The following is a 12106-nucleotide window of genomic DNA, read 5'->3' as shown; positions in this document are numbered from 1 at the left end:
TCTATAAGACCTGAGATCTGGGGAAATGCAGCCGTTTCCTTGCCCCCTTGGGGGATCTGGCCCCTAATCCTGTCGACTCAGATGAACTAGAGAGAGACGAGGAACCTCTCCCGCCAGGGTATTTGGGGGTACAATAGACTCCTAACGCCGATCGGAGCCTGCAGCTAGTAGCTCGTTGCCCTCCCCGAGGGCTGGACAGGCCCGAGCCTGACTGAGCCTGCACTTGGCCTGCAGGCCCCGGAGGGGGGCGGAGGGCGGGGTCGCCCCGCTGGGCGTGGCCTAGGGCAGAAGGGGCGTGGCCGGGGCCGCAGGACGTGACCTAGGGCTGGGTGGGGCGTGGCCGAACTTGGCCCCGGGACCCGGGCGGGGATAGGCCCGGGGCGAAGGGGGCGGGGGGCGGGGAGCGGGGAGGCCGGGGCCCCGCGGGCTGGCCGTGCCGGGGTCCCGGGGAGAAGGCGGCGCGCGGCCGGAGGAGGCGAGGTGCGCGGGGCCGAGCGGGCGGGAGCCGAGGGCGGGGCGGGGCGGGCGGGGAGCCGCTGCGGCCGGGGCCGTCAGTCCCTGCGGGGAGCCCCCACCCCCCGCCAGCGGCGCCCCCGGGGAGGGGCCCGGGGCCGCCCGCGCCTTTGCGAGCTGCGCGCTCCCCGGGGCGCAGGGGAGCTGCAGGGCCGGGGCGGGAGGCGGCGGAGGCCCGGACCGAGGGGCTCGGGGGCCCGCGGCCGCTGCGCTGGGCCGGGGCCGGGGCCGGGGCCGGGGGCGCCTCTTCCGCGACGTCCACCTTCCATCTCCGTTCAGAAGCCTTGAAGTCGTGCCTCGCTCCGCGCCTGGGGCCTCCGCGCCGCCCGAGCGCGCCGTGCCAGGGTCGCTCCACCTGAAGCTGCCCAAGCACACTCGGGACGCGAGCGGGGCTGGGACACCTTCCGCGGGGCCTGGGGGCAGGGCCCCTCCGCCGGGGGCGCATCCACGGGGACAGCGTCCTCCCGGCGACACGTGTCCGTGAGTCCTGAAGTCCCGCCGCAGGGAGGAAGCGCACAGGCGCTCGCTCCCGCCCTACAGGATCGCCCTTTCACTGCCCAGTAGAACAAACGTCGGTGAGCACCGAGCCCTCAGACTTGCACCGACCTGGCCCGGTTACGTTTTCATTTTGCATAGACAGCGGGGTACAGCGGTTACCCTAAAATCCCGGTGTGACTGCGGAAGTAACCAACCGCCCTTAACAAGAAACCTCAGTGCACCCTGCAAAGAAAAGGAGACCAGACAACTTGCTGTTGATAGCAAGATAGCGACTTAATTTTAAAGAGGATACTTCGAACACAAAATTCACAGCGTGCTACTTTATGAATTTATGTTTTTCATTGATGGAGGCTAGATGTGGCCCGGTCGTTATGAAAGTTACTAAGAGATCTGTAACATAGATTTGGGGCATAAAATAGCAAAATGCATTTTATTTCCATTCCTGGATCTTAGAATTATAATAGGAATAGGAATGCCCAAACCTAAACCTATATATATAGATATATAGATATGCAATATATATGCAATATATATGCAATATGTATGTGTGTATATATATATATATCTATATATATAGCCAGTTAGTAAAAGTGAATCGCCAGGGGTCTTCCTTGAGTTGCCCAAACCTATATATACATATTTTTTTTTGCATATATACATATGCTACACACACACACATATATATATTGTATATATATATATACACACACAAATAAACATATACAATACAAATAAAAACAAATATATATATATATATATATATATACATTTGCCAGTTAGTAAAAGCACATTGCCAGGGGTCTTCTTTGAGTTCTGTGCACCTGAATACTCTGCACTGCTCTGTGAGGTATTCTGGGGTTACAGAAGAGGAAAGAAAGGCACAGATGGGTAAGCCACACTACTGGAAAGCTTAGGGAAAAAAGTCCATATCTTTCTAACTCCAAAATCTGTGATCCTACCACTTAGCCACTCCATACTTTTGTTCTTCACGAGTCTGCCTTTTATGCAACAGGAACTGCATGTACACTGGTAGAAGGGGCAGGAAGCCAGGTTGCTGGCTTAAAGAACTCTGAGGACTCATCAGTGGAACTTAAGGCTATTTCTGATTCCAGCTCTGCAACTTTGGATGAATTACTTATCTTTGCTCTGCACATAAAGGTCATTGATCTCTAGGTCTCTATACTCGATCGAAAAGCCTATAGATTTGTGAAGACAAGATTCTGCTTTTACCATTTAATGATATATGTGGTCACACTTGGTGTTGAAATTACAAGGTGGTCATGAAAGGTTGGTTTATTCATTTAGTAAATGTGTATGGTATAGCTGGACGTGCCCCAGAGCTGCTCTAATACAGAGCAAGACAGGCAAGGATTCTAGCCTCTAGGAGTCTATATTTTGGTTGGAGGCAGAGAAGCCTGAGGAAACAAAGAAGGAATGAGCAAACAAATTAATTCACCAACAGCTACAAATTGTAAACAGAGGGCTGCGATAAAGGAAAATAGAGCAGGGGGCGGGAGTTGGGAGGACTCTGCATGTGGTGCTGAAAACAGTCCTCATGAAGACCTTTTGATTTAGAAGAGTGAGAAGGACCTGGCGATGTTCATTGCTTGCAGTGGGACCTGCTGAGGCAAAGCAGCCATGAAAGAACTTGGCATGTTCTAGAAAGTGCCAGAACGTTGTTGTGACTGGAGCTTGGGTGATTGGTTCAAGATGAAGTTGGAAAGACAGGGCGGCACTAGGTCACACAGGGCTTTGTGCAGCCTGGTAAGTGCTCTCAAGCCTTGACTGGAGCCTAAGTTCTGCTTCTTAGCTTCTTCATAAGGCTGTTGACAGATTTTAGCTTGCTGTTGGCCAGAGACTTCAGTTCCTTACCATATGGACCTCGCCATAGGGCTCCTCCTGATGTACCTTCCCCCAGGGCAAATTTTCCGAAAGAGAGAAGAGAACCGGAGGTAGAAGCCATCTTTTTTTTTTTTTTTTTTTTTTTTAACTGATCTCAGAAGTAGCATCCTGTTGATTCTGCTGTATGCTGTTGATTACACAGACCAACCCTGGTCCAGTGTGTGTGTGTGTGTGTGTGTGTGTGTGTGTGTACAACACAGGGGTGTGAATACCAGGAAGGATGGAATTGTTGGGTGCCATTGTGGTATCTGCCTACCACAAGGTCTATGAGATGTCCAACGGGAAATGTCATATAGGCTGGTGGGTACATTATACCATAGCTCATGGGAGAGATCTGGGCTACAGATAATTATTAGGGAGTCATTAATCATGATATATTAAGCTGTTGGAAGTGTATAAAAGGACTAGGGAGAGAATATAGGTAGGGAAGAGGAACCTCGAACCTGTGTCCACGAGCCCAATGCTAAGAGGTCAGTGGAGCCAACAAAGGAGGTTGGCCAGTGAGGCAGGAGAACCAGTACAGCATGCATTGTGGGGGTGGGTGATGACCTAATGACTTAATTGAATGACAGGTTTCACTGGACAAGTTCCCCCTTCCCCATGAAGGGTACAACATACCTCGAATATGGGGCTGAAGTGAAAAGGATTTCTGAAAAAAATGCAATTTAATACAGTTTGAAACATGAATAGTTAAACTTTAACCCAGATAGAAGCAGAGAAAAGGAGAACACATATATGGGATAGAACAGAGTTTTGAGGAACCTGTCTAGAACCTTAGTGCCCTCTCGGTCTGGGATTATAGTTGGTAGAGAGCCCCTATGCAAGGATTTTAGAGGTTGCTCTAGGAATTAAACTTGAAGACAAAATAATGAACTATATAACAGAAGGACTACTGGCCTTGGCAAATGCCCATCCTTACTTCCATATACACTTTACAGCATTACTATAGGAGAAATCTTTCTCCGCAAATGTCTTAAATAGCCCAGTAAGCCCTACAGTAACAATGGGGAAAATTAATTCCTGATTAAGTGGTGTCCTGCTCAGGAGCCCTATGAACTTCACTGTTAATAGAAGGACAACCTAAGATGGTTAAATATATTTTTCACACACCAAATATTCTTTAGGGTGTATTTTCAGGAGTCCAAGTTTTTCTAAGAAGGCTTTCATTAAAAAAAAAAAAAAAAAAAGCAAAAAAGCTTTTCATTCATAGACATCTCCCTCCCTTAAAAAAAAAAAAAAATAGGGGAGGGAAGAAGAAGAAGAAAAATAAAACATCTGCTCCCACCTGGCCTAAAGCAGCTGTGGTTCTGAGTGCCCCTTCATGGAAACAGTGTCTGCCCGAATACGCGTGCTTCTCTGCTCTGCATGGGAGTCCTGAGTCTCATCCACTTCTCTGTCCCCTTCCAGTGAGGTATGGCCATGTGACTGACTTGCTTTGGCCAATGCAATGTAAATAGAGTGACATGTCACTTCCAGGTAGATGCTTTAAGAGCCATTGAGAGGGGGCACCTGGGTGGCTCAGTGGTTGAGTGTCTGCCATGGGCTCAGGGCGTGATCTTGGGGTCCTGGGATCAAGTCCCATATCGGGCTCACTGCGGGAAGCCTGCTTCTCCCTCTGCCTGTGTCTCTATCTCTCTCTCTGTGTCTCTTATGAATAAATTAAATATTAAAAAAAAAAAAAGAGCCAGCGAGAGGTCTGTCATCTGTCACACTTTCTTTCCCCCTGCCACCGTGACCATGAATTTTCTAGATAGAGGCTGTTCTGTCTGCTTGGATCAGGACATGAGGACAGAGAGCAGAGCCCCCCATCGACCTGTGTTAGATATGTCATGAGAGCTAGAAATAAACGTTTGTGTTTAGACCCCGAGATGCGGGCATTTGTTGTTACCACAGCATAACCTAGTCTATCCTGACTAATGTACTCAGTAACTGCTGAGCCACATGCATCCAGGGATTACTGATTTCCAGTTTACCAGACACACGGAGGCCTAGGAGGGAAGGTCCCGTAGAAGGCTCGCTGCTGGGACTAACGCTCCCCTTACTCTTGGGGAGACAGCAGGGGTACTTGTTTCCATAATGCACAACTCAGCCTCATGATTTTCATCAAAAGGGACAAAATGGCATTTAGGTGTTTAATTACACCCTGTAAGGGCAGCCATTGTTAAAGTGTAAAAAACAGAAAGGCTTAATGCGTGGAGGGATAGTGATTTTTATTTTGAAAAACACTCTGTATGTGTGTGTGTGTGTGTGTGTGTGTGTGTAGTGTGTGTGTATTTTTTTAATTATCAGCTCACTTCCAAGTTTTCCAATGCAAAGGACATGGGTTCATGGGTTCAGTGTTAAGAGATGATTCTTCCCAAATGGAATTATCCACAGATGCATTTCAGAAATGATCTTGTCACCAAAGGACATTTGAAATGCATCATCCATACGCATTTTTTAAAGCAGCTTCGATGATTTTAAATATGGTTTGCTGGCTATCTTATTTTTGAACTAAGGGCATCAGACCTAGGTTTTGCTCTCAATGTCCCGGAGGCAACGTGTTCACACTTTTACTGAGTTAAACAGAAGCGAAGCAGGGAACATTTTGCTTTGGGCAGAACTGTGCTGCATTCTTAGGGATGTTGGCTATAAATCCATTCTCCCTAGAGGTTAACAATCAAAGTTCTCCCCCTCTCTTACTCAGACGAGTGATATGATGATGATAAATTGCTTGGACATGACTGCCCCAAGCACTAGCATGATGAATTATGTTGTTGAGGGCATGACCACAGATTCTCCATTGTCAGTCTGCAATATTGAATATTGGCAGGATTCATAAACAGCCTTCTGCCAATTTTGGTCACCGCTTTGCATATTAAATTCTCTGTTTTCACAGGTCATGGTTCTTAGTTCTTAATCAACTCTGTATCTCCCTGAATTCACTTAACTAATCAACCTTTTGTTTTTTTCTGTTTCCTATGCACGAAACGGATGGGGTGTTCTCACAGTTGTGTTCAGTAAACATTGAGACTTTCTTCACAGAAAGTGTTAAAATAGTAATTATTAGTCCTTTTCACTAAATCCAGAGTAATAACAGCTTATCTTGCAGTGGCTTAATTGGGTAATTATTTAGTGTTTGAAAAGCACTTTGAAGAGAATATTGGTAAATATTGTTGTGAATGTAATGCTCCTTTGTGTAATTCCAAGTCCACTGCAACCAAATACTCCTTTGCATTACTGTGTACCAACAATGATTTCTTAATATTGCTTACTATTAAAAAAAATTGCTTACTATTTTCAAAATTACATAGGTACTGATTTTTGAATTTTTTTTTTTTTTTTGAGAGAGAAAGCTGGGGGAGGAACAGAGAGAGAGAGAGAGAGAGAGAGAAAATCTTAAGGAGGCTCCACACCCAATGAAGAGCCCGACATATGGCTCGATCTCATGACCCTGACCTGAGCCAAAATCAAGAGTCAGGTGCTTAATTGACTAAACCACCCAGGCTGCCCCCTGATTTTTGAAATATTTAAAGTCTTTTCATAAACTCCTCAAGTTATCATGTTTATACTGTCACATTTCTACATGTTGTATCTATTACATTCGTTATATATCTGAAAAGTTAAATGTTATTGTCTTGTTCTCTAAAGTTTGGAGGAAATAGAAAGGCCAACCCTCAGCTCAGGGGTATTTCACATGATACGTCTTCTACATAATCTGTGTGTAGTATCTGCTTAACTTTTCAGCAAGCTGGCCTATTATACCATGACAGATAACTGAAATAAACAACTCCGAGTCCATACACTGAGCCATCACCTGATTATCATCGAAATTTGTCACAAAAGTGTTAGATTGAATCACACGTGCCTGGCCAGCCCTTTCAACAAATTTTCTACTCACTCTGTAGACCCAGATCTCCCAGGTGTATTTAAAGGTCACGTCCGTAGCTTGGATTAGGTGACCTCCATTACTGATGGTATTAGTTTGCTAGGGTTGCCATAACAAAATATCACCAGCTGTGTGACTTCGACAACTGAGATTTATTTTCTCACAATTCTGGAAGCTGAAAGTTCAAGATCAAGGTGTTGGTAGATCTGGTCTCTTCTACGGCCTCTCTTGGCTCGGCTGCCTCCTCCCTGTGTCCTCCCATGGTCTTCCCTTTGTCTATGTTGTCTGCGTCCTAAGCTCTGCTCTTAACTACATAAAATCGTCATATTGAATTAAGACCTACCTACAAAACCCCATTTTCGTGTGATTACCTCTTTAAAGGTCCCATGTCCATATCCAGTTATATGCAGAGGTCCTGGAGATTAAGACTCCAACATATAAGGCGGGGACACAATTCAGCCCACACCACTGAGCTGTACTAATGGTCTGCAGAAACTGCCATTTTTGGAATTATTTTCATTGATCATCAAATATGAGCAACCAAATGATGACTAGAAATCTTTGAAGGATCTACTCAGCTTATGCACTTCTTAACAGTACTTGGAGGAGAGTTTTATGCTTGTGACTTAAAACAATGAAGTAATTAGATAAAAACTGTAGCAGCATTGTTACATGCATTCTATGCACTCTATTAAGCAGTTGACCATAAAATGTACATAATTAAGTATACCTTGCCATCTGAACTACCACCATCTAAATATTTGTTATAAATATTTATACTCAGAATCTCCTCTTTAAACCAAAACTCTTGCTATGATGAGTCCACATACTTGTGCCATCAAAAAGGGCAACAAGATGGAATGGACACCATGGAGGAAGATGGAATCTTCCCCCTGGAGGGGAACATCTTGGGCTCACATTGTTAAGTGTGTTGTGCACTTTTGCTTTCGTGTTATCAGCTGAAAATGTCTAAGAAAGCAGGAGAGTTCTAAAAAGAGATGATAAGCCTAAGAAGCTAGGAAAAAATTGAGAAAATATTAGGAATGATGAAAGCATCAAATACCTCAGTATGACTGTTACCTGTCTACATCTACCATGGGTACCAAAGTTGTTTCTGGAAAACTTTACAGAGTGCCTTCAGAATACAGTAATACTGTTTGTTTGTTTTTTTTAATTCTAAAAAATGTCTTTCACAGTTAATTAATTGCCAGAAATCCTTAGAGGGTTGTTATATAGGTCTACAACAGTATGTTAGTAATATCTGGGATAATTGGTTGGTGGTTTTGATGGGCTGCAAAACATTAATTTTCCCCTTAAAAACTGTTTTTATTAGAATCTATTGTTGAAGCTGGGTGATACCTAGAGGTTCATCATACTCTTCTCTCCTCATGTGCAAGCTTTTAAAAATGCCCACATTAAACAGTTTAAAGCACCTGGGTAGCTCAGTGAGTTGAGCATCTGCCTTCGACTCAAGTCATGATCCCGGGGTCCTGGGGTCGAGCCCCACATGGGGCTCCTGCTTAGTGGGGAGTCTGCTTCTCCCTCTTCCTCTGCCTCTAACCCGGCTGATGCATTCACTTGCACTCTCTTGCTCTCTGTCTCTCTCTTTCAAATAAATAAATAAAATCTTAAAAAAAATAAAAAGTTGAAATGAAATAGTTTTTTAAAGAAATGAATGTAATATATAAAGTCCTGCAATGCAAAGTTCAGGACCCATCATGTTTTCAGGGAGAAATAACATTTGAATAATGAGGTATGGGTGCATATGTTAGACAATGCGTGTGTTAGTAGAGTGTGGTTTTTACTACCAATCCTCCATTGCAAAGTAATCGTTGAGAAACCCTTATCCAGGAAAGGCTATACAAGAGTGCCTTCGCTGGTTTTGACCTAGATTATTTGACACATGTTTTTATTTATCACTCCCTGGTGTATGGCATGTCTATCACTTCATGAGTCAGTGCCTTCCTACCACAGAGCTGCCCAGCCTGCATTTTCTCCAAGTGCAGTCTTTAACTTCAGACACTCTCCATTTGCAGCTGCCCAAATCCATTTCACATGGGAATTCAGGAACAGGGGCCCTGGATTCCAATGCACCATGCCTGGTGAATGCCTTCTTGTCTAGTACTTTCCAAAAAATGTCCTCTGCTACCACAGGAGGGGTCTTTACAGGTTGCCACTAAGCAAGAAAAGATCTCTGCTGAGTGTACTTCAAGGGCTGCTACTCCAAAGCCCTGTCTCCAACTTGTCACTGCCTTTGCCCATCCCAGTTCCCCCAGCATCCACAGGTAGGATCAGGGACTGCCTTGGGCATCTCTCATGAGTCTCACTCACACTTCCACAGAAGTCAAAGAGCTGACATTCATTCCCTTTAGCTTCCCTGTTGCTTTGAACTTGCCCCTTTCTCATTCAGAAGCATCTTCAAGGTGTATAAATACTTTGGAGCAGCTTAGAGAATAAGAAGTAAAAAAATCGGCTGTGTTTGGCACTGATATTACCGAGCCTTTGGCCTTAAAGCCGTACTTGATCTGTTGGCTATACGGGGAAGAGGGAGGTTCCTGCAGCTGGCGCCCAGTGCCCCTTTTTGATATAATTCCTTCCCCCTAGGCATTATGTTTTCACTCTTTGTTTATCAGGGTATGTCAGTAGAAAGATCAAAATATTTCAAGCTAAGAAATCCAGGTTTAATTTGATCTCTGTGAAGATTCTATATAGTTCTATGCATTGTCTATTGAATTTCATTTAATTGTTAGATTTAAAATATATGAAAAGAATGTATACATTAGGGACACTCCATGGACTTTTGCTACTGCTTATTCTTGCTACGGTGAAGTCAAAAGGATTAGTTTCTAAATTCCTTTGGTTTTTCATAGACCAAATCAGAATTGTAAAAAGTTTTTCATATGGAATTTGCACAATGCATTCTGTAGGGATGGTGTAGTTTTTTTGTGAACCTGTTTTCACTTCTTTAGTTTTATGTTTGTGTTAGTATTACCTCAGTAAAATGAGTTTCCTTAATGGAAACTCTTATCTTTTTTTTTTGAACTTTATTTATTTACTCATGAAAGACACACAGAGAGAGGCAGAGAAGCAGGCTCCCTGTAAGGGGCCCGATATGGGACTTGATCCCGGGACTCTGGGATCACACCCTGAGCTGAAGGCAGGCGTTCAACCACTGAGCTATCCAGGCATCCCTTCATTAATTATTCTTATATAATCTAACGATTTTATACCATTAGCAGAAAATTTCTTTACCTACATGTTGCCTCTCTACAAAGAGAGAAGTTGTATTCAAAGAGAGAAGTTGTATTCAACTTCAGAGTTTTATTCTATGAAAATTGAAAGCTTACTCAGTAGCTGTACCATGTCTGACCATAATATCTCAATCCATATTCTTGACACCATATATCATATTTATATCTTTAAATCAACATCATTTAAAATGATGTCAACAATTACAGGACCAACAAAAAGGTCTGAGAGTTAAAACTGGATGACAGCTTTCTCTGCCTAATTAGAAGTCATGATTATATTTCTAATGAGTTAGGAAGATGTTACCCCTAGAACAGGAGTTAGCTCTTTAATAGGCCAGAGAAAATAAATGTGTTACAATATACTTTAGAGGTGTTAATGCCTTTTAATTTTCACAAACTCAGAATAATGTTTATCAGAATGAAAGAATTCATCACTAATATTTATCAAATTTGTCAAATTTGATTCATTTTCCCATCATTTTTAAAGCATGTTTGCAGGGTATCTGGGTGGCTCAGTCTAAGCATCTGCCTTCAGCTCAGACCATGATCTCAGAGTCCTGGAATAGAGCCCCATGTTGGGTTTCCTCCTGAGCAGGAAGTTTGCTTTTCCCTCTCCCGCTGCCCCTCTCCCTCATTTGTGCTTTTTTTTCTCTCTCTCAAATAAATAAACAAAACCTTAAAAAAAGAAAAGAAGGCATGTTTGCTATCCCCAGGTACTACCTTTGCTAATTACTTAATATTTTTCTTTAAACTCGCCCACTTTTCTCCTCATCCTAAACAGTAATATCCATAAAAATCAGAGGGTCGCAACATTTATTACTTTTTTTCCAATACACATTAAAATAAACAAATACGTGTTTAAGACATTTTAAATGCCCATATATCACCTAAAATTGGTTTGAACCACCAGTGGGATATATATCACACCTTCTGAAAACATTGGCAAAAAACAAGCAGATGACTGACTTTTTTTTTTCTTTTACTTATCTCACTATCCACTAAGAAATAATTCTTGACTGTAAAGTTGGCACAAAACAATTTTCAGAATAGTCTCTCTACTTGCACTGTGATAATCAGACAGTGTGAATACTGGGTATGTACGTTTATAAATATATGTACACATATATACATATACACAATGGATCATTTAAGCTGCTATTTGGGAAATAGCCAAGAGCTTTCAGTGGCTTAGGCACTCAGCATCATTTATTTGAGGGCTAATAGAGCCAGCATTATTTTATACTAGGTGCCTCTATTTTACTGTGAGTCATAAGCAATATAAAGAGTGATAATAAAGAAAGTAATAATCTGGGTTGTGAGGTATTTTTATTTCACTCACCTGTTAGTAATAATCTGAAGTTTATAATAAACTAAACACTGTACTATGATTTGTTCAAGAATGGTTCAGAAAAAGAATTAGAATGATTATCAATAGGTTTCTCATTTCTACTATCTGAATATCCCCATTTATCTAAAGTCTAAACAAGGTGAACTCATGGGGGAGCCCCTGGAGAGGTTGGATAAAGGTCATTTACTGCCTTTTTGCCTAGAATCATGGAATTTGTACCTGGAAGGAACTTTGGAGACCACCTTGTTTAACTCCTTCATTATTTGGGAGAAAACTGAGACTCATATGCTAAGTTTGCCCAAAGACACACTTTGGTCATATCAAGTTTTTCAAACCTTAATGCTATTGATGAAGTTTTAGTGTTTCTTCCTATTGGGGAAATAGGGATGTGTTCATAGGACCATTATGTTGGCCCATCTGTGTGTATTCTTCCATTTTTGAAATACAGCAGTTCGACATTAATGTTTGGTGGCACTCCAGATATTTAATAACTACTGACTACTGTTTGTATCAAATAAAAGACTAACCCTACTGAACATTATCAGCAATGTTTTCTGTTGCCTTTAATACATCTGAACGAGAGAGGAAAACTAGGACACTTTTCTAAGCAGTGTCAAGATGCATCTTACAAAATAAATAAAATTTGTGTTCTTAGGGTGAGTACATTTAGATTCAAACATCTCATTCTTGGGCAGCCCAGGTGGCTCAGCGGTTTAGCGCTGCCTT

At 42.8% G+C, this 12106-nt stretch overlaps 1 protein-coding gene across 1 annotated transcript in view; it reads left to right on the top strand.

Moving 5' to 3' along the window:
• The first annotated feature begins 410 nt into the window (after nucleotides 1-410).
• Nucleotides 411-12106, top strand: part of PTER (phosphotriesterase related) — an 84551-nt gene continuing 72855 nt past the window's right edge. Inside the window, exon 1 of the mRNA XM_041765690.1 lies at nucleotides 411-480. The gene's annotated coding sequence lies outside the window, so the exon portion shown is untranslated. The remainder of the gene's footprint in view (nucleotides 481-12106) is intronic.

This window comes from Vulpes lagopus, chromosome 8 (assembly GCF_018345385.1).
Source record: "Vulpes lagopus strain Blue_001 chromosome 8, ASM1834538v1, whole genome shotgun sequence".
Classification (NCBI taxonomy): Eukaryota; Metazoa; Chordata; class Mammalia; order Carnivora; family Canidae; genus Vulpes; species Vulpes lagopus.
This window is presented reverse-complemented; position numbering and strand designations above follow the sequence as displayed.